The sequence below is a fragment of the Panthera tigris genome, chromosome C2, assembly GCF_018350195.1.
Source record: "Panthera tigris isolate Pti1 chromosome C2, P.tigris_Pti1_mat1.1, whole genome shotgun sequence".
NCBI classification, from domain to species: Eukaryota; Metazoa; Chordata; class Mammalia; order Carnivora; family Felidae; genus Panthera; species Panthera tigris.
The window spans coordinates 95,012,603-95,039,824 of NC_056668.1; the positions used below are offsets into that span (position 1 = coordinate 95,012,603).

Genomic DNA, 27,222 nt, shown 5'->3' on the forward strand with positions numbered 1-27,222 from the left:
TTAGATGTGGAATTTAAGATACAAAACAGATGACCCTAAGGGAAGGGAAGCAAAAATAATATAAGAACAGAGAGAGAGACAAAAACCATAAGAGACTCTTAAATACAGAGAACAAACTGAGGTTTGCTGGAGGGGTTGTGGGTGAGGGAATGGGCTAAATGGGTGACGGGCATTAAGGAGGAAACTTGTTGGGATGACCACTGGGTGTTATATATAAGTGATGAATCACTAAACTCTATTCCTGAAATTATTATTACACTGTTAATTTGGATTTAAATGTTTTAAAAAGTAAATAATAAAAAAATTAAAAACATAATCATGGCAGAAATGATAAGCTGAACAAGAGCTAGAAAATTCAGAGAATTCCCCCAAAACTTAGAAGAAGATAAAGGCCAAGAAAATTAGAGAACCAATCCAGTAGGTGCAAAATGTCAATAATGGGGTCACAGAAAGAAAATGAACTGGAGGGTAAGAAATCAAAGAAAAGACTAACATTTTCTAGAATGAGAGTCCATCAGTGCCCACCTCGCTGGAAGAAAACAGACCCACACTGAGACACATCATTGGAAATTTCGAAACAGTGGCCACAAAGCAATTACTAGCTTTCCAACAGAAAAACAAAACAAAACAAAACAACAGGTTTCATATAAAGAAATGAGAGATGGAATGGATCTCTTGAAAACAGGTAAATTTAGGGAAAGAATAAGACATTTACTCTGCCCCATGTGAGATGTACCACTGGGGAACCAAGTAGTAGATGAGAAGTATCCCTTAAAGGGGGTTTCAACTTGCAAAATGAAAAACTGGAGACTTAGAATTCCATCATTTTGCCACCAGCTCTTCCCAACCTCCCACCCATGAGTTAACAGGTGTGAGCATTAAGCACTTATTGCCATCATCATCACAACAGGAGAAAACTAGACATTCTGTACCTCCTACAGACTGAAACGGAGTCTGATAAAATCTCTAGATCAGCTGCCAATTTGCAAAAAATACAGAGGACACAAAAGCAACACAAACATCAACAACTGAAGAGATAAAAAGTGGTGTACTCACACAGTGGAATATTACTCAGCAATAATAATAATAATAATAATAATAATAATAATAATAATAAAAATAAAGTATCAAACTTGCAACAACACAGATGAATCTCAAAATAATTAAGATGAATGAAAGAGGCCAGGCCAAAAGAAAAAAAAAGTACACACTGCATGATTCCATGTAGAAAATCTTAGAAAATACAAACTTGTCTATACTAAGAGAAAGCAGATCATTAGTTGCAGAGGAGACAGGGAGAGGCAAGAGGAAAAAATTACAAAGGGACGCAGGGAACTTTTGGGAGTGGTAGTTGTGTTTAATATCCTGATGCTGGTGATCTTTTCATGGGTACAGATATGGCAAAAGGCATCACATTGTACACATTAAGTATGTGCCGTTTATTGTATGTCAACTGCCCTTCAATAAAGCTGTTTTTAAAAAAGGAAAGAAACACTGAGGGCAGCTGTACTGTGAGTGTGTAATCAGCAAAATCACACTGGAAAACTCTGAAGCTCAAATGGTTCAGTTCTTCAGTATAAGAACAAAGGAAACAAGGAATGGAGAAGAAGTCTATAGAGTAAAAAAGAGACTTAAGATCTCAAATAATTTTTGACTTCAGCTCAGGTCATGATCTCAAGGTCTGTGAGTTTGAGCCCCGTTTTGGGCTCAGTGCTGACAGCAGAGCCTGGAGCCTGCTTGGGATTCTGTGTTTCCTTCTCTCTCTGCCCCTCCCTTGCTCATGCCCTGTCTCCCTTTGTCTCTCAAAAAAAAAAAAAAAAAGAACTCAAACAATTTTTTTAAAAGAGTAAATAAGACTAAATCAAATTCTCCAGGGATACACTTGGGGTGATAAAATGATCTTTTAGAGATGCAAGAAAGTGACTGTTCTAGGAGCTGTTACTTTGGGGGAAGGGGGCCAGGAATGGGAGAGGTCACAAAGAAGGGCTATACAGGGCAGAGGCCTAGTTCTGACCGCTGGTTACAAGGGAGTTTGCTGTATAATTCCGTAAGCTCTACATTTTTGTGTATGGCTTTCTGTATCTGTACTTCATTTTTTTAAAAATAAATGTAAAACAAAAGAACGATAATGGAATCGGGCCCCTCAGCAACACTGGAAGCCAGAGATACCTTTAACTCTAAAGGATAAGTTCATCCAAAAAAAAAAAAAAAAAAAAAAAAAAAAAAAAAAACCCAAAACCCAAAAACCTTCTGGGCATAAAAACCACAGGAAAAAACTAACGCAGAGAACAAACTGGGGGAAAAAACCCAAACATTGTAAAATATTAATCTCCCTATATAAAGAACTCTTGAAAATCAAAAAAGAAATCTAAGGCCAGTAGTGAAATTGTAAAACGAGCAGGGGATCTGCTCTGAAGAGACATTTCACGCACACGAATAAAATGGGCTGTTAAACATATGAAAAGATGGTCAGCATTACTTACAAAAAAGAAAAACAACAATTTAAACTATGCTGTTTGCCTCTTAAAAACTATACTGTTTTGCCTCCAATTCATCAACAGAGTATCTGTGAGGCTGTTGGAATGTAACTGGTAGGTAGAATTTGGCTTTATACATCAAAATCACAAAACACACCAACGTTCTTCGACCCAAAAATTCCACTCCTAAAGGATTCATCTTATAAATTTACTTGTGTGAATGAAAAATTAGTGTATAAGATTTATGCACAGAAGTACTGTTCATGAGAAGAAAGGGATGGAAACAATCTAAATGTCTATCAATAAGCAAACCGTTAAATAAACTATACACCTAACCAATGCAATACTATGCAGCCATCTTTCAAAAATGAGGAAACTCTCCACACACTGATATGGGCAAGTGTCCAAGATACACACACTGTTAAGGAAAAAGCAAGACACAGAACAGTACATAAAACATATCATTATTTGTGTAAAAGGGGAGAGAAAAAGGATATACAGGAAAAAATATATTCCATGGGGCACCTGGGTGGCTCATTCAGTTAAGCATCCAACTTCAGCTTAGGTAATATCCTGCAGTTCAGGACGAGTCCTGCACAGGGCTCTGTGCTGACAGCTCAGAGCTTGGAGCCTGCTTCAGATTCTGTGTCTCCCTCTCTCTCTGCCCCTCCCCTACTCTCTCTCTCTCTCTCTCTCTCAAAAATAAATAAAAACATTTACATATACATATATATTCCATGTATGCGTAACGAAACTATGGAATGACACTTCAGAAGTTAGAAACGGTTACAGAGGTTCGTGTAGGTTAGGAACTTGGCAGATGGGGTCATGGATGGGATGGAGACTCCCAATATATACGTTTTCCCTACTACAAAAGTTTTCCTAACCACATGAATGTATTACGTATTCAAAACATTAAATATACTAAGGAAAAACTAAGTTATTTACAAATTGGTAAAACTTTCAACTATACACATGGTTTAAGTACTAGCTTAAAAAGCTTTTAAGTCTTTAATGAAATCATTAATTTCCAACGTAGAATTCTATACCAAGCTTAATGGTCAATTAAGTATAGACATAAAGCAAAGCCATTTTTAGGTATGTGAGGTCTCAAAATGTTTGCATCACTTGAAGTTCTTAGGGAGCCAAGAGAAGGCATACCCCTTCAAAACAAGAGACTAAACTAAAAAAGAGATATACAATTCAGCAAACAGAGAATGCATTCGAAGAGGGGAAGAAGGATCCCTAGCTGGGAAGAAAGGTGTATTTATACACCAGTTATAGAACACACCATCTAAATCAGAGTAGAGCATATTTCTAGGAGAAAATGAAAATTCCAAATACTTTTGAATGTACTTGAAGAGATTTACAGAATAGGGAAGAGTTTATGATTGAATTAGTGATAAACATAAAGAAATAAAGAAGAAAAAAGATGAAAGGAAAACAAAAAAGTTGTTCAGGAAAGGATATGCAACTGTAATCATACATATGACATTGGTTAGCTGTGGGTGGTTTTCGCAGAGTTCTATAAATGTTAACACTGGATATGGCTCTAACTGTAAATCTTTTTCTTTTAATTTTTAAATGTTTTATTTATTTTTAAGACAGAGGCAGAGCATGAGTGGGGATGGGGCAGAGAGAAGAGGGAGACACAGAATCTGAAGCAGGCTCCAGGCTCTGAGCTGTCAACACAGAGCCCAACCCGGGGCTCAAACTCACGAACTTTGAGTTTCTGATTTACTACACTGACACAATTGCCAACAGAAATAAAGGGCAACATTTCTTTCCCACTTTTTGTCTCTAGACCATATGCCATTATGGTGTAGTCAGAGAACTGTGTTGAAAGTTACCTGACTTCCTGTTTTTTGTTTTTTTTTTTAATTTATATATTTTGAGAGAAAGTGCGAGTGAAAGAGACAGAGCGTGTGCGCGGCAGAGGAAAGTCAGAGAGAGGGAGACAGAATCCCCAGCAGACTCCTCACTGTCAGCTCAAAGCCCAATGTGGGCTCAATTTCATGAACCAGGACATCATGACCTGCGCCAAAATCAAGAGTCAGACATTTAACAGACTGAGCCACCCAGGCACCCCCAATTTTTTTTAAACTCTGTGTTTATATAATCAATTTGTTTTTGATTATCAGTTGCTCTTTGATATTCAATTACAAGATTTGCTTTGTTTTCATTACACTTAATTTTATGTAATTGAATATGTAAAATATTTACATGGCTCAAAGTCAAAACTACATACAAAGGGATACTCAGAAAAGTCCTATTTCCATCCTTATCCTCCTTCAACCATGCCCACCACCCACTTACAACCTGTTTCTGGTTTATAGTTCCTAAGCATCTTCTACAAAAATGACCTGTGGAGGTATTTCCTCTGGAAAAATTACTAGAAGTGCAACTGTTAGGTCAAAGGGGAAATGTTCATCTATTTTTGTTAGCTATCACCAAATTCTCCATAGTGACTGCTGACGTCCATTCTTTTTTTTTTTCTCACCACAATAACTCATCATTTGTTACTATATGACACTGTCACTCTATTATTAAATATACACATTACTTTGTAACTGGAAGTTTGTTCTCTTAATCCTCTTTACCAATTTTGCCCATTGCACCACCCATCTCCCATCTGGCAACAACCAGTTTGTTCTCTGTATTTAAGGGTCTGTTTTTTGTTTTGTGTTTTAGATTCCACATAGAAGTGAAATCACATGGTATGTGTCTTTGTCTGACTTATTTCAAATACCCTCTAGGTCCATCCATGTTGTCACAAATGGAAAGATTTCTACGGCTGAGTAATATTTTCATTGTGTGTGTATATGTATGTATACATACACCTTCTTTACTCATTCATCTATCTTTGGACACTAAGTTGCTTCCATATCTTGGCTATTGTAAATACTGCTGCAATAAACATAAGGGTGCATACATTTTGAATTCGTTTTCATTTTCTTTGGGTAAATACCCAGTATTGGAATTACTGGATCAAATGGCATTTCTAATTTTACTTTTTTTCAGAAAACTTCTGTGTGGTCTTCCACAGTGGCTGCACTAGTTTGCATTTCCACCAACAGCACACATGGGCTCCCCTTTCTCCACATCCTCACCAATATTTGTTGTTTCCCATGGGTTTGCTTTTAGCCATCCTGATTGCTGGAAGGTGATATCTGTGGTTTTGAGTTGCATTTCCCTGATCATAAGTGATAGCATCTTTTTATGTGTCTGTTGGCCCTCTGTATGTTTTCTTTGGAAAAATGTCTGTTCAGGTGCTGTCTTTAATTTCTTTTGTCAATGTCTTATACTTTTCAGAGTATAGGTCTTTCGTCTCCTTGGTTAAATTTACTCCTAGGTATTTTACTCTTTTTGGTGCAGCTGCAAATGGCATTTTCTTAATTTATTTCTACAACTTCATTATTAGTGTATAGAAATACAAAACATTTCTGTATATTAATTTTGTATCCTTCAACGTTACTGATTTCGTTTACTCTAATAGTTTTTGGTGGCATCTTTAGGGCTTCTAATACATAGTATCATGTCATCTGCAAATAGTGACTGTTTTACTTCTTCCTCACCAATTTGGATGCCTTTAATTTCTTTTTCTTGTCTGACTGCTGTGGCTAGGACTTCAAGTTCTATGTTGAAAAAAGATGGTGAGAGTAGACATCCTTGTCTCATTCCTGATCTTACAGGAAAAGCCCCCAGTTTTCCCCCATTAAGTATGATGTTAGCTGTGAGTTTTTCATATATGGTCTTTATGATGTTGAGGTATGTTCTCTCTACACCTATTCTGTTGAGGGTTTTTATCACCAATGAATGTTGTACTTTGTCAAATGCTTTGTCTGCATCTATTGAAGTATGTTTTTTTCTATTCTTATTCTTGTTAATGTGATGCATTACAATGATTGACTTGCAAATATTGAAACACCCTCACACCTGGAATAAATCCCACTTCATTGCGGTGAGTGATCTTTTTAATGTATTACAATTATCTTTGCTATTATTTCATTGAGTTTTACATCTATGTCTATCAGGGATATTGGCCTATAGTTTTGTTTTGTTTGTAGGGTCTTTGACTAGTTTTGGTATCAGGCTAATGCTGACCTCGTAGAATGAATTTGGAAATTTTTCTCCCTCTTTTATTTTTTGGAATAGTTTAAGATGAATAGTTGTATTAACTCTTCTTTAAGTGTTTGGTGGAATTCAACTGTGAAGCTACCTGATCCTGGACTTTTGTTTCTTGGGAGTTTTTTTGATGACCAATTCATTTTTTTAAATGTTTATTTTATTTTGAAAGGGGTGGGGGAGAAGGTGAGGGGCAGAGAGAAAGAGAGAGAGAGAGCGCCAGAGAATCCCAAGCAGGCTCTGCGCCATTAATGCAGAGCCCGATGCAGTGCTCGAACCCACAAACTGTGAGATCATGGCCTGAGACAAAATTAAGAGTTGGGACACTCAACTGACTGAGCCACCCAGGTGCCCCTGTAACCAATTCACTTTTGTTACTAGTAATCAGTCTGCTCAAATTTTCTATTTCTTGATTCAGTTTTGGAAGAGTGTCTGTTTCCAGGTATTTATCCATTCTTCTAGGTTGCCCAATTTGTTGGCATATAATTTTTCACAGCATTCTCTTATAACCACTTGCATTTCTGTGGTGTTGGTTTTATTTCTCCTTCTCATATCTGATTTTATTTAAGTTCTCCACTTTTTTTTCTTGGTGAATCTGGTTAAAGGTTTATCAACTTTGTATATCTTTGTCAAACAACCAGTTCTTGGTTTCACCAATATTTTATTTGTTTCTTTTTTTTTTTAAGTCTCTAGTTCATTGTTTTCATTCTAATTTTATTTTCTTTCTTCTACTAACTTTGTGGTGTTATTTGTTCTTTTTTCTCTAGTTCCTTTAGGTACTAGGTTAGATTGGTTATTTGAGATTTTTCTTGTTTCTTGAGATAAGCCTGTATTGGTATAAACTTCCCTTTTAGGAACTGGTTTTGTTGTGTCCTAAAGATTTTGGACCATTATGTTTCATTTCCAGTTGTCTCCATTTATTTTTTAAATTCTTTGATTTCTTTGTTGACCCTATTGGTTGTTCAGTATCATGTTTTAGTTTTTATTTGTGTTTTTCTAGTTTTTTTCTTATAATTGATTTCTAGGCTCATACCATTGTGTTCAGAAAAGATATTTGATATGATTTCAATCTTATTAAGTGTATTTTATTATCTTTTTTTGCCTCTATCCCCAATGTGGGGCTCAAACTCTTGACCTTGAGATCAAGAGTTGCATGCTCTACCAACTGAGCCAGCCAGGCATCCCTGATTTCCATCTTCTTAAACTTATTGAGACTTGTTTTGTGACCTAAAACATGTAATCTATGCTGGAGAATGTTCCATGTGCACTTGAATGTGTATTTGGTTTGGACAAAATGTTCTTTTTTTAATGTTTATTTATTTTTGAGACAGAGGGAGACAGAGCGTGAGTGGGGGAGGGACAGAGAGAGCGGGAGACACAGAATCTGAAACAGGCTCCAGGCTCTGAGCTGTCAGCACACAGCCCAATGTGGGGCTTGAACCCATGAACCGTGAGATCATGACCTGAGCCGAGGTCGGATGCTTAACTGACTGAGCCACCCAGGTGCCCCAACAAAATGTTCTTTATAGATCTGTTAATTCCATCTGGTCTGTATGTATCATTCAAAGCCATTGTTTCCTTGTTGATTTTCTGTCTGAATGATCTTTGTAAGTGGGGTGTTAAAGTCCCCTACTATTATCTTATTACTCTCAATTTCTTTCTTTATATTAATATTTGTTTTATGTATTTAGGTGCTCCTATGTTGAGTGCATAGATATTTACAATCATTATATCCTCTTGGATTGATACCTTTATGATTATGTAATGCCCTCGTCTCTTACAGTCTTTATTTTAAAGTCCATTTTCTCTGATTTAAGTTGCTACCTCAGCTTTTTCTTCCATGGAGAGTATCTTCTTCCATCTCTCCACTGTCAGTCTGTGTGTGTCTTTAGGTCTTACGTGAGTCTCCTGCAGGCAGCATATAGATGTTTATCTGTTCAGTTACCTTATGTTTTTTGATGGGAACATTTAGTGTATTTAAACTTAAAGTAATTATTGATAGGTATATACTTATTTCATCTTGTTCATTGTTTTCTGGTTATTTTTCTAGTTCTTCTCTGTTCCTTTCTTCTCTTGCTCTCTTCTCTTGTGGACTGATAGCTTTCTTTAGTGTTATGCTTGGATTCCATTTTTTTTTTTTTATGTATCTATTATAGGTTCTTGATCTGTGGTTGCCATTGGGTTCATATATAACATTCTATGTGTATAACAGTCTATATTAAATTAATGCCCACTTAAATTCAAACACATTCTAAAAGCACTAAACTTCTACTCCCTCCTCCACAATGTATGTATATGTTGCCATATTTTACATCTTTTTATTTTGTGTACCCCTTGACTAATTTATTTTACATAGAATTGATTTTACTACTATAGTGTTTTAACCTCCATACCTGGCTTTGTTGGTGGTGAATCTACCTTTACTATAGGTCTGCTTTTACCTGTGAATTTTTTCCTTTCATAATTTTCCTCTATTTATGCAGTATGATGTCACAAAGCTCCCTTAATATTTTCTCATGTTTTATTCTTTTTTCTTTTGGCTGTTCAGCTTGGCTGCTTTCCGTTACCCTTTCTTTCAGATTGCTAACCCTTTCTTTTAGATTTTCTAATCTGCTATGGATTCCTTCATGTGTATTTTTCATTTCAGTTATTGCATTCTTCCGCTCTGACTGGTTCTTGTTTATATTTTCTATCTTTTTGTTGAAGTTCTGAGTTCATTCATCCATTCTTTTCCCAAGTCCAGTGAATATCTTCATGACCATTACTTTGAACTCTTTATCAGGCATATTTTTTACCTCCATTTCATTTAGCTTTTTTTCTATGATTTAGTCTTGTTCTTTTATTTGGGACAGAGGAATATGTTTTGTCTAACTCTCTGTCTACTCTTTGTCTAACTCTTTGTCTAACTCTCATTTTGTCTAACTGATTACTATCTAACTCTGTGTGTGAGCTAGGTCAGTTCCTAGTCTTGAAAGGAATGGCCTTGTGTAGAAAGGTCCTGTGGTTCCCCATAGCATGATCCCCGCTAATCACCACACCAGTTCTCCAGGGGTATCCCCTTTGTGGGCTGCATCAACCTTCCCGTTCTGACTGTATCACGATTGCTGTGGACATGCTGGTGGATGGGGCTAGCCTTCAGCCCAGCTGGCTGCAATGACCTGCTTCACCTACTATGAGTGCACTGGGCACAGTTTACTCCCCATGCTGTTGAAAGGACCAACTGCAGCTATGGTAGGCTCATTGATGGCTAGGGCCCACACTCAGCCCAGGTATCTGTAATTAACCTCTGCCACAGCTGCAGGCACAATGAAAGGCAGAGTTTGCTCCCTGCTCAGCTACCTAAGAGACTTGGCTGCAGGAACTGAGGGTATGCAAGTATGTGGAGTTATTTCCTCTGTCTCCCTAGGGTATGAGTCACTTTGCAGTGGTGCCTGCAAAGGTGCGTGGGTTGGGTGGGGTTGGTCTGTGGGGGGATCTCTGGGCCAGAGCACACAGTGCCAGCAAGACAGATGGAAAGTGTTGGAAGTGGCTCCTGCACTGCTCTGGAAAACAGTGTGGGGTTCTTCAAAAAATTAAAAATAGAACTACCCTACAACCCAGCAATAGCACTACTAGGAATTTATCCAAAGGATACAGGAGTGCTGATGCATGGGGCACATGTACCCCAATGTTTATAGCAGTGCTTTCAATAATAGCCAAATTATAGAAAAAGCCCAAATGTTTTTTTTTGGGCACCTGGGTGGCTCAATTGGTTAAGTGTCCAACTTCAGCTCAGGTCATGATCTTGCCGGTCCGTGAGTTCAAGCCCCGCATCGGGCTCTGTGCTGATAGCTCAGAGCCTGGAGCCTGCTTCTGATTCTATGTTTCTCTCTCTCTGCCCCTCCCCCACTCACCCTGTCTCTCTCTCAAAAATAAATAAAACGTTTAAAAAAATTTTTTTAAAAGATGTGGTTTATATATACAATAGAACACTACTTGGCAAGAGAAAGAATGAAATCATGCCATTTGCAACAACGTGGATGGAACTGGAAGGCATTACACTAAAAGAAATAAGTCAGAGAAGGACAGATATCATATATTGTCACTCATATGTGGAACTTGAGAAAGTTAACAGAAGACCATGGAGGAAGGGAAGGGGGAAAATAGTTTCAAACGGAGAGGGAGGCAAACCATAAGAGACTCTTAAATACAGAGAACTGAGGGTTATAGGGGAGAGGGGGAGGGGGAAAACGGGTGATGGGCATTGAGGAGTGCATTGAGGAGGGCACTTGTTGGGATGAGCAGTGGGTGTTGTATGTAAGTGATGAATCACGGGAATATACCCCCCAAACCAAGAGCATACTGTATACACTGTATGTTAGCTAATTTGACAATAAACTGTATATTAAAAAAAAAGAAAAGAAAAGAAATAAAGCAGCCCAGATCTTGGGGCGGGGGGGGGGGGGGCTCCTACAAGTGTCTGGCTATCTAGGCTAAGGGAAGGCAAGAAAAATGGTGCCCACCAGCACTTTTGTTCCAGGAGAAATCTCCTGCAGATTTCTGCCCCCACAGCACATGTTATAAAATTAGTCAATGAATCTGCTTCATGCATACCCCAGGTGCTTTTCAAACTGCGCTTCTGTGCTGGGTCCCTGGGCAAGCTATTTAGCATGCTGGCTCTTTAAGAGCAAGGGCTTGGTTTCCTGTCACCCACTGGCTCTTCCAGAGTTAAGCCAAGGCTAATTTTCAAAGCCATGTTAAAGGGACTTGTCTTCTCAGTGAGGGTCCCCAGGGACAAGGTGCCCAGTGTGGGGTCGGATTCCCTCAGTCTTCCATGCTTATGATGTCCCTCCCGTCTACAGTTAGTCAGGCCAGGGAGTTTGGCTGCAGACTGCAATTCTACCCATCTAACCCTTTTCCATACGGCCTTCTGTCTACAACTAGCAGATCTGTTCTGCCAATCTTCACGTTGTTTTCAGAGTTACTTGCGTAGATGTAATTATTGCCTCAGTGTGTCTGTGGGACGAGGTGAGCTCAGGAGCCTTTAATTCTGCCATCTTTCCCCTTTCTGACCCTCATTCTTGAATGATGGCTTAACTAGTACTGAATTCTAAGTTGAAATATTGGTCTCCTATGTTCTAAATTCTACTGTTGATGAGAAACCTGCTGTCAATTTAGCTGTTGTTTCTTAGAGGTATGGCAGACACTGTTAGCAACTCTCAAAATATATGTCCCCTTCCTTTTCGAAGCACCTATATTTATCCAGGAAACTCCCTTGCCGTTCGGTACGGACACGTAACTGATATCTAGCCAAAGGAATGTGAGCATGTGTGATATTCACCACTCCTGGGCTGAGCTCATTCCCCCTTCCTGGACAACCAGAGCAACTCTGAAGAACACATGGTGAAGGCAGCACAACTACCATCAGCTGGGTCCCTGAGTGCACAGAGCCACCCAATGACCTGAAATACCCACCCAGGACTGGGACATGAAAGAAAGAAACTTGTACTAGATTTGAGCCATTACAATTTTGGTTTATTTTTACAGCATTTTAGCCCATCCTACTTAATATAAAATACTTCTTTTTTTTTTTTAATTTTAAGTTCATTTATTTTGAGAGAGACTGTGAGTGGTAGAGGGGTACAGAGAGAGGGAGAGAGAAAGGGAGAGAGAAGGAGGGAGAGGGAGAGAGAAGGAGGGAGAGGGAGAGAGAAGGAGGGAGAGGGAGAGAGAAGGAGGGAGAGGGAGAGAGAAGGAGGGAGAGGGAGAGAGAAGGAGGGAGAGGGAGAGAGAAGGAGGGAGAGGGAGAGAGAAGGAGGGAGAGGGAGAGAGAAGGAGGGAGAGGGAGAGAGAAGGAGGGAGAGGGAGAGAGAAGGAGGGAGAGGGAGAGAGAAGGAGGGAGAGGGAGAGAGAAGGAGGGAGAGGGAGAGAGAAGGAGGGAGAGGGAGAGAGAAGGAGGGAGAGGGAGAGAGAAGGAGGGAGAGGGAGAGAGAAGGAGGGAGAGGGAGAGAGAAGGAGGGAGAGGGAGAGAGAAGGAGGGAGAGGGAGAGAGAAGGAGGGAGAGGGAGAGAGAAGGAGGGAGAGGGAGAGAGAAGGAGGGAGAGGGAGAGAGAAGGAGGGAGAGGGAGAGAGAAGGAGGGAGAGGGAGAGAGAAGGAGGGAGAGGGAGAGAGAAGGAGGGAGAGGGAGAGAGAAGGAGGGAGAGGGAGAGAGAAGGAGGGAGAGGGAGAGAGAGGGAGAGAGGGGAAGAGACAGAGAGAGAATCCCAAGAAGGCTCCACACTGTCAGTGCACAGCCTGACATGGGGCTCAAACTCAAAAACCGTGAGATCTTGACCTGAGCCGAAATCAAGAGTCAGACGTTTAACCAACTGGGTCACCCAGCCGCCCCAATACAAACTATTTCTAATTGGTTCTTTTTCATATCTTTCCCCTCTTGCTGCATATGTTCCTACTTCTATTTCAGATTTTTTATTCACTATAAGCCTTCACTGTATCTTGTGCCTGCTCTTAGCCTCATATAAATATTCTTAACCAGAGCACTGACTTACGAAATGTGGTATTCTGCATGTACTTGTATTATAATTATTGATGGCTCCACTACCTTGTGATTCACCATGGCCCAGGGGCTTTTTTCTGCCAAGAATAGGCACAAAGGCAATTATTTACCAATGTGAACTTCCTACTTATAAAATTCATTAGCCTTCATTTCGCCCTGTCCAATTTGTAAGTACCCAATTTATCCAGGTTATCTTTACTTGTTTCCAGTATTTCTGGCCTACAAATATGTAGACAGTACATCACTAGTTATGGATTAAAACTAATTAAACAGAACTAGGTCGCAGCCTGACCTGTAAAAGGTTATAACTGATCAAAGCTATCCACACCAGCACCATATCCTTAATAATGTTTCTGTATGACCTTCCCACCATCTAATCGTGGTATCATCTGACCTAAACTACATTTCCCTGGGTTGCTGATGATTACATTTTTCATAATTAAATCAACGGTATGAGAAAGTCAAAACATATGTGCCCTGCTTCCTCCAGATCCTTCCAACGTTCTTAAAAAAATTAGGTTATACTGATATGATTCAGTTTTCCACATTAATTTTTACCCAATGTCCTACGTTTGCTTAAATATAGTAAATTAACATTCTGGTGATGTATATTTTAATGTATCTTTTCCTCACAATGTGACTGTGTCTTATTTACTGCAGATTCTACACATATATTCACCTCTTCATCATTTTGGTGGGAACAGATAATTAATACAAGTATAAATCTCAGAATTAAGGGAAAAGGACTTCTATACCTTGTATTAGTTATTCATTTTTTGGTACCGAACTTTAAGATATCAATATACCTAAAGAAATTAAATACCGGACAGGGACTCATAATAGCAACAGGGAAAGGGTCCTAAGAACGGGAGTTGTTCGAAAGGATACGTTCATTTGGGAACTAGTGTTTACACCACCACCAGAAATGTCCAAATACAGATGAGATCACTGCTGAGCAAACATGCTCATAAAAGTGGTTAAGTCATCACAGGACTATGGAGCTAGAGACGGCTTCCTAGTTCTCAGTGACTGTCATCAACTTTAGTTTTGCTCTTAATGACCTGGGAAATACTAATCAGAAATACATGCTCTGTAGTTCCTGAGACCTTACTCGGAAGTCCCAAGCTACTGAACGCAGCTCCTGGGATGACTCAACAACCAGAGAAGAGGACACTCCTTAAGTTCCATCGTCCACGGCTTCTAAAACCATGGCTCCATTTGTCATTGCTGAAAATATGAACCAAGCCAGTTGCCCAAGGAACAGCCTTTTCTCGACCTCACACAACCTGGGATAGCCTGGCCAACCACAAAAGCACCTGAGTTCTGTGCCAGCTTATTCTACTATCATAAACACTTGCCTGCTTTGTTTCTATTCCCTTAGGATTCAGAAAACACAACATACACATCTCCTCAGACTGATTTTTTTTTAAAAGCATAACACTAATGGTAGAAGTTTCGGAGATTAAGACAAGTTTTGGGGAGCAGGCAGATCCCTTAAGTAAAATAATTCTACCTAAACATACATGGTGCTTTTTAGTTTATAAAGTATTTTATGGAGATTATGTGATTCAAAGTGTCTAAATCATGCTCCTGAACATATATTCCATGAATGATGCCAAAATGTTCATGTGTTAAAATTGAGTAATATTTTTTTCCCTAATACTTTTTCTTTAATTTGGGGAAAAGGTGCCCTATGTAAAAGAGACATATTCACATTAACAGAATAAAGGAAAACAAATCATAGGATAATCTTCAGAGGTGCCCAAAAAGCTTCTGACAAAATGCAACACCCATTCATGACAAAAACCTCTCAGCAAACTAAGAATTGTTGGAAATTTCCTCAAGAACTTGAGAAATGATCTATCATCATACCTAATTATGAAAGAACTTGAGAAATGATGATCTATCATCATACTTAATTGTGAAAGACTGACCACTTTCCCCTTAAAATTGGGAAAAAGGCAAGAATATCTCTCTGATCATTTCGATCCAACATTTTAGGATGTTCTGGTCAGTTCAGTGAGGCAAGGGCGTGGGGGGGGTGGGGGGGAGAAACAGACATTAGAAAGGGAAAGTAAAACTATTTCTGGATGTTTAAATATTGTTTTCTTAATGTTTTTTTTTTTGAAGGCGAGAGCGACAGAGTATGAGCGGGGGGAAGGGCAGAAAGAGAGGGAGACAGAATCCCAAGCAGGCTCCAGGCTCCAAGCTGCCAGAACAGAGCCCAAGGCAGGGCTCAAACCCATGGACCGCAAGATCATGACCTGAGCCGAAGCTGGACGCTTAACCGACGGAGCCACCCAGGCACTACCACCAGGTAGATCATGTTTATATACAGCGGACCTTGAACAATAAGGGTTTAAAACTACACAGGCCCACTTACATGCGGGTTTCTTTTTCAATAAACATACGAGAAAATTTTTTGGAGGTCTGCAACGATTTGAAAAAACTCAGACACAAACTGTGTAGGCTAGAAATATCGGAAAAAATAAAGAGAAAGTCAGGTATGTCATAAATGCATAAAATATACGAAAATGTATTATACTGGTCAGTTTTATCATTTGCTACCATAAAACACCCACAAATTTGTTGTAACAAGTTCAACTTAACCGCCACTTAACATGGCACCATTTGCTGTCGAGAGAAACGTAAACAAGCACAAAGATGCGGTATAGAATCGGAACTGCGTAAAACCACCTGTAGTTCCTACTGCACGATGTCATCACCTCACAGCCATCCCCGTCTGCCGTGGGCTCAAGGGTTGCAAGTATCCCCTCAAGACGCCCCGTGACGCTGACCATCTCCGCGTGAGCAGCGTGCCTCTCCAGTGAAATGAAATGCACGTCGCAGTAAAAAGTGATTTCTCACAGTTCTCACGTATTTTTCGTGTTTAGCGCAATACCGTAAATCTTGAATAACACCACGGGACCCATACGAAGCGCACCGGCGACGCTGGGAGTGCTCCCAAGAAGCAGAGGGAAGTCACGATATTGCAAGAATGAGCTGGCTTGCTTGATACATACTGGAGACTGAGGTCTGCAGCTGCGGCTGCCCACCATGTCAAGATGGCTGAATTCAGGAGGAAAGGAGACGGGAGGAAAGGAGAGGGGAGGGGAGAGGGAGGGGAGGGGAGGGGAGAGGGAGGGGAAGGAAAGGTGGGGAGGGGAGGGAGAGGGAAAGGTGGGGAGGGGAGGGGAGGGGAGAGGGAGGGGTGGGGGAGGGGAGAGGGAGGGGTGGGGGAGGGGACAGAGAGGGGAGGGGGAGGGGACAGAGAGGGGAGGGGAGAGGGAGGGGAGGGGTAGGGGGAGGGGAGGGGTAGGGGGAGGGGAGGGGGAGGGGAGGGAAGGGGAAGGAGGGGGAGAGGGGAGGGGAGGGAAGTTTGTGAAGTCACACCAGCAGGTTCAAAATCTTACACTGTTTGCAAAATGCCTTTTTATCTTGTATTAAAAATGCAGCTTTCATGTGGGTAGAGCATTGCTATAAAAAAGGCTTACGTACAGACTCTAAAAAGATTCAAGAAAAAAAAATATATGACAACTGAAAGCAAAAGGAAGGTAAAGATCTCAAGTTGGAGAGTTTAATGCCAGCAAAGGATGGTCTGATAATTTTAGAAAGAGGTTTGGCTTTAAAAAAATGTCAAGATAAAAGAAGAAGTAGCCTCTGCAGACCAATGGCCAGCAGATGAGTTCCCCGACACCATAAAGAAAAATGTTGGGGAGAAAGGACATCTGCCTAAACAAGTTTGTTTTTTTTTTTTTAAGTTTATTTATTTACTTTGAGAGAGACAGAGACAGTGCAAGCCTGGGAGGGGCAGAGACAGGGAAAATCCCAAGCAGGTTCCAGGATGTCAGCGTGGAGCCAGATGTGGGGCTCAAACTCACCAACCATGAGATCATGACCTGAGCTGAAATGAAGAGTGGACCACTTAACTGACTGAGCCACCCAAGGCAGCCCCTGAACAAGCTTCTAATGAAGACAAAAGTGTCTTATTGTGGGAAAAAAAAAAACATGCTACAAAGGACATTTACTAGCAAGGAAGAGAAGTGGGAACCAGGATTTAAGGCGGGAAGCAATGGGCTAACGCTACTTGTTGTGTAGATGCAGTCAGGTAGATGATAAAGACTGCCCATATCTATGAAGCTGTTAACCCCTAAGCCTTCGAGGGAAAAGATGAACACCAGCTGCCAGTCTTTTGGTTGTGCAATAAGAAGGCCTGGGCAACAAAAGCCCTTTTTCTGGATCAGTTCCATTAATGTTTTGTCCCTGAAGTCAGGAAGTACCTTGCCAATAAAGGATTCCCTTTTAAAGTTCCTTTGATATTGGCCAGTGCCCACGGTCACTTACAACCCTAGGAGTTCAACACCAAGGGATCAAAGTGCCCCTTATTTGCCCCCAAACACAACATGTCTAATTCGACCTCTAGATCAGGGGATCATAAGGACCTTTAGGGCTCATTACACACGGTACTCTATGGAAGAGAACTCTGATGGAGAGAACGTCATGAAAGTCTGGAAGGATTACACTATTGAAAATGCCATCATTGTTAAAGAAAAAGCATGAAAATGCCATCAAGCCTGAAACAAATTCCTGCTGGAGAAAACTTCATCCAGATGCAGTTTGAGCATGTCTGCACAGGATTTACAACAAAGCCAAAGACAGAAACTACAGATATGGCAAAAAAAAAAAAAAAAAAGGTGGGGCTAAAGAGTTTCAAGATATGGATTTTGAAGAGCTAACAGACACTGCACTGCAGAATTAACAGAAAATGACTAGAGTGCTTCCGAACCAATGTCAAGGAGGAAGAAAAAGAAGCAGTGCCAGAAAATAAATGGACAGTAGACAATCTGGCAGAAGTGTTCTGATTATTCAAGACTGCTATCTACTTTTATGATGTGGACTCTTCTATGATACGAGAACTGAAGCTAAAGCAAATTGGTGGTAGGAGGATTGGTACCACATAGAAACATCTGTAGAGAAATGAAAAAGCAAAAAATATCAGACAGAAAATATGATGTACTTCCATAAAGCTACACCAAGTGTGCCTGCGTCTCCCGACTCCCCTTCCATTTCTTCCACCTCCCGCCACCCGAGACAGGAAAGACCAATCCTTCCTCTTGTTCCTCGTCCTACTCAATGTGACAATGATAGGATGAAGACCTTTATCATGGTCTACTTCCACTTAATGAACAGTAAATAATCATCATGACATCCAGTTAATAAGCTTATGTTATATGTATTTGGGAAAAAAGTGCCTTCGTGTGAAAAATCTAATAACTATATGGCAAGAACCGTATCACACATTTTTATATCCTCGTCATCACCACCCAAGTACTCATCACATAAAACATCGCGTACAAGACTTGTATGAAAGACGAGGCTGTAGACAGCCTCCTCTACATAGGCATAAGCTGAGTGATAATATAAAATTAATAATGTGTTATTTTTCTTATTGTTTTAAAGTTTGTTTTCAAAGAATAACTCTACCATACAATATGCCCCTTTCTCTCCTGATTGGAGAAATTATGTATCAGCCTATCATTACAGGTAAGCGGTTTTAAAAAAAATGTAACAATGTTTCCAACACTGTCATACAAATAGGACTATAATACTGTATGCCAAAAAAATTTTATAATGATTCATTCATTTGTGTATAGGCTAGCTACCATAAAGCAATCATATTGTTGCTTCTTTGTGTTATCAATGCATGAATCGTTATACCTGTAAATAAACACAATTTCTTTTTCACATTACCTTTCATTTTTGACATCTAGTGTTAGTAACACGTACAATAGCTAGAGTGTTTTTACCATGTAAGACAATACTGATGGAGGTACTGACACACAGATGATTCATCTTGTATGCAAACAACAGGAACTTATATTTATCAATAAATAGAGTACAGTACTGTAAATGTGTTTTCTTTCATGATTTTCTTAACATTTTCTTTTCTCTAGCTTATTTTACTGCACAAATGCAGTATATAATACATATAACATACAAAATATGTGTTAATCAACAGGTCATGATCTCACTGTTCGTTAGTTTGGGCCCTGCGTTGGATTCTGTGATGACAGCTTGGAGCCTGGAGCCTGGAGCCTGCTTCAGATTCCATGTCTCCCTCTCTCTCTCTGCCCTTCCTCCACTCATGGACACACAGGCTCGCTCTCGCTCTCTCTCTCAAAAATAAAACATTAAAAAAAAATTTTTTTTAAGAAAACTTATGTCCACACAAAAGACTGCTCAAATTGCCAAAATTTGGAAGCAACCAAAATGTCCTTGGATAAACCTTTATTATTCAGGGCTTAAAAAACAAAGCAAAACTATCAAGTCACGAAAAGACATGGAGAAAAACTGCATACTGTTAAGTGAAAGAAGTCGATCTAAAAAGGCTACATACTATATGATTCCAAGTGCATGATATTCTGGAACAGGCAGAACTATGGAGATCAGTGGTTGCCAGGAGATAGAGAGGAGGGAGCAAGGAACAGGTAGAACACGGAGCATTTTTACTATCAGTCTGTATAATACTGTAACTGTAAATACATGTCTTTATGGGTTTGTCAACACTCACAGAATATATACCACCAAGAGTGAACTGTAATGTAAACTGTGGATTGGGGGCAATTATAAATGTGTCAATGTAGGTTCAACAATGGCAACAAATGTACCACTCTGATATGGGAATGCTGGTAACCAGGGAGGCTATGCATGTGTGGAGGTATATGGGTATATGGGGGTATATTGGGAATCTTTGGCAATTGTACCTTCTGCTCAAGTTTGCTATAAATCTAAAATTGCTTTTTTAAAAGATTAAGTCTATTAAAAAAAAAGGCTTGTAAGAGGTTAGTTAATATTTCTTAGATACCTAATTAAAAGCACAAACCATAAAAGAAAAAAAAAAAACAGGTAACAGACTTCATCAAAATTTAAGTTTTTTTATTTAAAAGGCACCATTAAGAAAATAAAAAGATTAGTCATGGATTCAGAGAAAACATTTGCAAATCATATATCTGATAAAAGACTTTTTAAAAGACTTTAAACAACTGAATTTTTATTAAATATTTTAAATATTTAAAGTTTTTTGAAACTAAGATAAGTGACAACCCAATTTTAAAAATGAGCAAAAGATTTTCTTAAGAGAGTGTGAGAGCAGGGGAGAGGGGCAGAGAGAGAGAGAGAAAGAGAGAGAGAGAATCTTAAGCAGGCTCCACACTCAGCAATGAGCCTGACATGGGGCTGACCCCATGACCCTGGGATCATGACCTGAGCTGAAACCAAGAGTCACTTAACCAACTGAGCCACCCATGTGCCCGAAAATGAGCAAAAGATTTAACTAAACATTTCACCAAAGAAGATAACATGAATGACTAACAAGCACATGGAAAGGTGCTCAACATCATTAGTCATTAGGGAAACGTACATTAAAAGCTGCAATGAGAGGGTTGCCTGGGTGGTTCATTCAGTTAAGCATCTGACTTCAGCTCAGGTCCTGATCTCACAGTCCATGAGTTCAAGCCCCGTGTCAGGTTCTATGCTGACAACTCAGAGCCTGCAGCCTGCTTCAGATTCTGTGTCTCCCTCTCTCTCTCCGTACCTCCTCTACTCATGCTCTGTCTCTAAGATAAATAAACATTAAAAAAAAAAAAACTGCAATGATATTATCACCACACATCCATTAGAATGGCTATAGTCAAAACCACTAACAATACTGAGTGTTGGTGAGAATGTAGAGAAATCAAAACCCTCATACACTGATGGTGAGACTCTAACATTGTAACAGCCACTTCTGGGAAAAGTTTGGCAGTTTCTTAAAAGGTTAAACTTACCATATGATCCAGTAATTACACTCCTAAGAATCTACCCAAGAAAAATAACATAAGTCCACACAAACACCTGTACATGATTTATAATGGCCCAAACTGGAAACAATTAAGATGTCCAACAACTGGTAAATGGATAAACAAAATATGGTATATCTTTGAAATTGAATACTATCAACAATACAAAGGGACAAGCTATTAACAGATGTGGCAACATGGACGAACCTCAAGACTACAATGCTAAGTGGAAGAAGCCACAAAAAAACTACATATTCTAGGATTCTATTTTTAGGAAATATCCAAAAAAGGCGAGAGAGAGAAAGAGTAATGGCTGTCCTGGCTTAGAGGAGAGGACTGACTGTAAACTGGCATGAAGAAACCTTGGGAGTGACAGAAATGTTCTAAGATTAGAATGTGGTAATGAGTGTAAAAGTCTATAAAGATAATAGATCTGTACACTTATGATGGATGGATTTTATGGCATGTAAATTACACCCCCCTAAAACAGTTTGTTTTAAAAATTTGTACAAGATTGTTCATAGCAGCTTTATTCATCATAATGGCCTCAAACTGGAAACAACCCAAACGCTCTTCCAAGGAGAATGGAAAAATTGTGTATATTGAAAAAAAGAGTATTAGTTATTAATAAGAAACAAATTACTGAAACACAAAATATGCATGAATCTCAAAAACCTGTTGACAAAAGGCAGTTTTGTTCTAATGTATACTATTCCATTTACAAATATTATATTTGTATATAATGTAAATTATGTTTCATATATGCGAAGTTCAAGAACAGGCAAAGTCGGGGCACCTGGGTGGCTTAGTCGGTTAGGCGTTCAACTTTAGCTCAGGTCACCATCTCGTGTTTCACAAGTTCTAGCCCCACATCGGGCTCTGTGCTAACAGCTCAGAGCCTAGAGCCTGCTTCAGATTCTGTGTCTCGCACTTTGCCCCTCCCCCACTCACACTGTCTCTTTCTCAAAAATAAATTTTAAAAAACTTAAAAAAAGAAAAAAGAACAGGCAATGCTCATGTATGGCACTAGAAATCAGGACAGCAGTTGCCTCTAGGGTAGGGAGATTGACTGCAAAGGGGCATGAGAGAACTTTCTGGAGCATGAAAATATTCTGGATCTTGACTGGGATGTTTATATGGGTGCATACACTGATCAAAACACAACACTTAGAATTTTACTTATGTACCTCAATAAACTTTTAAATGATTAAAAATTCCTCCCAAAACTCTATAAAAACTTTACTATTAGACAAACTCTGAATCAATCAATCACACTTATTTCCAGATGGTATGGTTATGTGTGTGTCTATTCGGAAACCATAACATGTCAAATAGTTAATAAAAATGAGTGGCTAATGATTCAATACTCATTTTTAAAAAATTTTTTTTTAATGTTTTATTTATTTTTGAGACAGAGAGAGACAGAGCATGAACGGGGGAGGGTCAGAGAGAGGGAGACACAGAATCTGAAATAGGCTCCAGGCTCTGAGCTGTCAGCACAGAGCCCGACGCAGGGCTTGAACTCACGGACCGTGAGATCATGACCTGAGCCGAAGTCGGCCGCTCAACCGACTGAGCCACCCAGGCGCCCCAACAATACTCATTTTTAAATGCTTTAATTATGTCATATGATACACACATATATATTCAACTTCTGTATGTTATGGAAACAGAATCAGACTCATTTATTCTTTGTACATTCATTCATTCATTCACTCCAAAAATATTTATGGAAGGCCAAAAATATTTTCCAGGCATCCAAGTCCAAATTGCAACTCAATTACAATGCTGATATTTCACTTTTTCTTTATGTCAGAATCATAGTGTACCTCTCAGAATGTTTGCTTAATGTGAGTTTCTTGGTCTAGTCATGGGAAGAAAAAGTGTTAGCCTAATAGTCTGAGACTTAGGAAGCAAAACCAAGTCAAGGGCCAGTCAAGTCCAACAGAGTCAGGCCTTAACTACAGGTACGTATGTATGTACACACACACACACACACACACACACACACACACACACACAGAGCCCACCCCCCCACCATGCCCCTTACCACTGTAAGACAGACCTGGAGCTGTGGCCAGCTCAGTGGCATCTCTTACAACTCAAGCCTCAGGCTAGGAGGAAGGGAAGGCCACCACCACAGGAAGCCTCCACCCTTCCAGTAACTTCCCTTCCACTCTCCCAACCCCCCTTAGAGTCATAACCTAGAGTCTGCTCTAAGCCAGGCCTGCAGGGGTGATGCTGAATGAGCCACGACCTCTGCTCCCCAGAGAGTCTGTCTACAGACCACACTAACCACTGCGCAGAATGGTTCGGTGTCGGGGTACTTCCTACACTCCTGGTAGATTTAAAGAGGTTTAAAATGTTCATGGCTTTTGACCCAGTTATCTCCACTCCAGGGATTTATCATAAGGAAATAATCAGAGTTGAAGGAAGGAAGTACTGTACGAGCAGCTCACTAGGGCATACTTATAATAGCCTACAGAAGACTCTTCCCTCAAAAGAATCAAAAAAACTTAAATGCCTAAAGCAGGGAAGTAGTCAGATGAATTATGATAGTCACACTATCTGCAGACATGAAAGACAAGCTTTGCAGGAAAGAGTATTAGAAAATGCTGACAATATGATGTTCAATGATAGAAGCAAGCTAAAAGCTATATATATCAGGGCTTCTCACAGGGGAGCATCGTGGTATTCCCCCTGCTTCCCAGAGATTCTGCTGATCCTGGAATCCGTGTTACTGAGGGGAGTGAGCTCTTGTCCTCAGATTGTCTTAGGGCAGGGGGGTTGGGAGGCTGAAAACCAGTGGTAGAGAGTACCATCTCAATACTGGGTGAATAGGAAAAACGTATGTATATACACAGATCAGAGTTAATCAATGCCAGAACCCTGTGATTGGTAGGATCACGGCCTTGTAAACCAACACTTCTCAAACTTGAATGTGGGTCTTGTTAAAAAATGGATCCTGATTCAATGTCTGGCACGGGCCAGAGATTCTGCATTCCTAACAAGTTCCCAGGCGATGTCCAGGCTGCTGTCCATGGGCCACACGTGGACAAGCAAAACTGTGGATGCCCACATCCTGCAGGACAAACTACACCAACAGTGACTTTCTGGTTGGTCACGGGATGGGCGCATTTACTTTTTACACTCCCTACACTCACTGGATCCTTCGCAATGAAAATTCATTGCTTTTGTAATCAGAAAGAAAACTCACTATTCAAAACCTGGGACTCGGTAATTATTCTTACAGGAGTCCATTCCAAATAATGTGAAATGGAATCAGAAGGTAAAAAGCACTGTCCCCACACATAACACGTCTTACCACCAAACTTGTGAGGTTTTCCACACCAAGCAGATCTGACACCACCCAGAGTTAGCGGAGGCCACACAGGGTGAGGGCTCAGCCCCACAAGAAGGCTGCTTCCCACTTCAGATGCCAGCCAGCCACAAGGCCAGGTTGTCACCTACACATCTACCAAGTTAAAAATTGGGAGTACCTACATCCCCCTCCTCAGGCTTGTTAACAGCTCTTGGAACTAAGACCAACATTTTACTATTACTGGTTTATTATAAGGGATACAATTCAGGAACAGCCAATTGGAAGAGATGCACAGACCAAGGTACAGGGAAAGGGTGCAGAGCTTCTGTGCCCACTCCGGGCACATCACCCTCCCAGCATCTTGATGGATCACCAACCTCCATTACATAGGCATGACTGATTAAATAGCTGGCCATTAGTTATTAAGATGATCTCCAGCCCCCGGGGGGGGGGGGGGCGGTGCTGAGGGGAAGGGGATGGGGACGGTGTTGAAAGTCCCACCCCTCTAATCACATGGTTGGCTCCCCTGGCAACCAGCCCTTAGAGTTGCCTCATTAGCATAAATTTGAGTGTAATGGAAAGGTACTTATTCTGAATAACAAAAGACACTCCCCTCACCAGGAGCTTGGTACCAGAACCTTGGATGAAGGCCAAATATATTTATTTCTTATTATATCACAGAATCACAGGTTTATGTAATGCAACTTGGAATGATTTACAATACCAAAAAATAAGCAACCACCTAGTTCTCTAATATTAAGAGGATGGCTTAAAAAAAAAAAGCCTGAAATAGCACGCAATTATTACAAATAATATTTATAATATTTATAATCACATGAAAATGGAACGATAAATTTTAATCACGGTATGAGAACTTTGTTTAAATGCTAACATAAAATGAATTAAATGTTTATAAAATGTTAAAATTATTTTTTTAAAAAGCAAATAGTAAAATGCAACAAAACTGGCAAGAAATACACCAAAACGTTCTTTGGGTCCTTGAATAGTGGGGTAATAGAAGATTTTTTTTTTCCTTTCTCCTTTCCAGAATAAAAGAAAATTGACAGGAAGGAGCTTGCATGTGATTACGATCATGGATGCAAGGATACCAATGGAAAATGGAGGCGGCAGCAGAGAGAAACCCATTCAAGGGCTGGTTACAGGTGATGAGGGAGCATAAGGCAAGCTAACAGGCCACAAACACTGCCCGTTCCCCCCCACCCCAACCAGGTGGAGTATGTGTGGTATTCCTCGGGCACTCCTGGTGGCCCAAGAACAAAGGGAAGGTGGAAAACAAATGGTTAACTGATAGAGATCATAGTCCCGCAGGACCTAAGTCTCCATCACCCCTCCATAGTGATGTGGGAAACAAAGGCAGAAGGAAATGGCAGATCGAACTAAATTTCCTTATAACCTGCAGCCCATTGACAAATACTTGAGGCTAGCAGAGTAAAATGTTCCTCCAGGAAGTCCCTACTGTCTTAATGCTAATGATTTGTAGAGGGAAAAACCACCTTAGCTTGACACTAGCCAAGGCCTCCAGTATCCTGTGAGTCTTCTTTAGCGTATGAAAATCTCACTGGAAACTTCCCCAGAACTTTGTCTCCCCCAACACGGTAGTATGTAACCAGTCTCTCCTCATGGCCCCGGGGCAGCTCTTCCTCCCCTCTGGTCCTATTCCTGTGCTTCAATAAAATCACCTTTTTGCAAAGATGTCTTCAAGAATTCTTTCTTGGTCATCGCTCTGGACCCCACGAACCCCATGGTCACCCCAAAAACCTCATCACAGGGAGCAGGCTTGGGAGCCTATTAGTTGGGGGATGGGGTGGGAGTGCGAGGCTGTAAGAGGGCTCACTGGACCACCCGGCTGGGAGTGGAATAAGAGAAACAAGGAGAAAGGCAATGGGTTAACGAGGGCAGGTTGGAGTGCAGAGCCGACAAGTCTGGACAAGGGGCAGGAGGAAGGAGACCATCCGCCCACTACCTTTCTCCCTGACCCCCAGCTAGCACTTCCACGAACAGGTCTGGGCAGAAGCTGTCAACAGGAGCAACCTCTGTCTTGGCTGATTTGAGGGTGCTGGCCACCCCTCCATTCAGCCTCCCTGTACAGAATGGATGTTTTCTGCTTCTCAGGAACACCCCATCAATCTCTCCCTTTCCCTCCCCAGGATATCAGGCTCCTCAGGATTCCTTAAGGGCATAAGGAATACAAACTCATGTTTACCTTCTCTAATAAAGCAAAATGAACAGCCTTTGCCTTGTTCCCATTTCTGGGTTCATTTCTGGCCTGAACCTCACTTCACTTGTGTCCCTCTCCTGATAGGCAACAAAAGGCAACAGAAACAAATACAAATACATAAACCTGCATCACTGGTCGATGATCAAATTAGCTCTTTTTTTAAAACTACAAAATGCTATGTAAAAATTAATAGCCTCTTTATTACTTCTCCAGGTTAAAAGGTAAACCTGCTGGTCTACCAGCTCTATGATCTCACTGCTAACATGGGGCAAGTGGGACACAGTATGTCACTGTACCTGTGTCAGGATTTCACAAAATTTTTGTTAGCCTCTCACAACACTCCTGCAAGGAACGCTCATCCCCAGCTGACAGCGAGGCACTGGCCGCAGAGTGCTCTGTCTGCCACGAGCCCCCACAAAGCAGTGGCAGAGGTGGGGCTGGGACTCCTGCGTCTCCCTATTCCACGCTGACATCAGCCTGTTCTTCCACAACAGGACAGGTCTGCACCCACACGGAATGCCAGGAGAGTCCGTCTCTTTTCCAGAGTCTGTGCAGATTTTAATCCCCCAACAACAGAGCCAAAGCTCAGGGTTCACAGCCATGGGCTCAGGCCTAGCTCTCTTCATCAATTGCAAAGCTGTGGCTACACCAAACACCCTGTTAGGGTTTGTCCTGTAGAACATTT

At 40.6% G+C, this 27,222-nt stretch overlaps 1 protein-coding gene across 10 annotated transcripts in view; it reads right to left on the reverse strand.

Annotated features, from left to right (window-relative positions):
• GPR160 (G protein-coupled receptor 160) overlaps positions 1–27,222 on the reverse strand; it is a 57,288-nt gene that overhangs the window by 24,315 nt on the left and 5,751 nt on the right. Inside the window, exon 1 of one of the 10 annotated variants that reach the window (XM_042956755.1) lies at positions 15,836–16,083. The exons of the other annotated variants lie outside the window; for them this stretch is intronic. The gene's annotated coding sequence lies outside the window, so the exon portion shown is untranslated. Of the gene's footprint in view, positions 1–15,835; positions 16,084–27,222 lie in introns of those variants that run through there. 10 annotated transcript variants of the gene reach the window in all.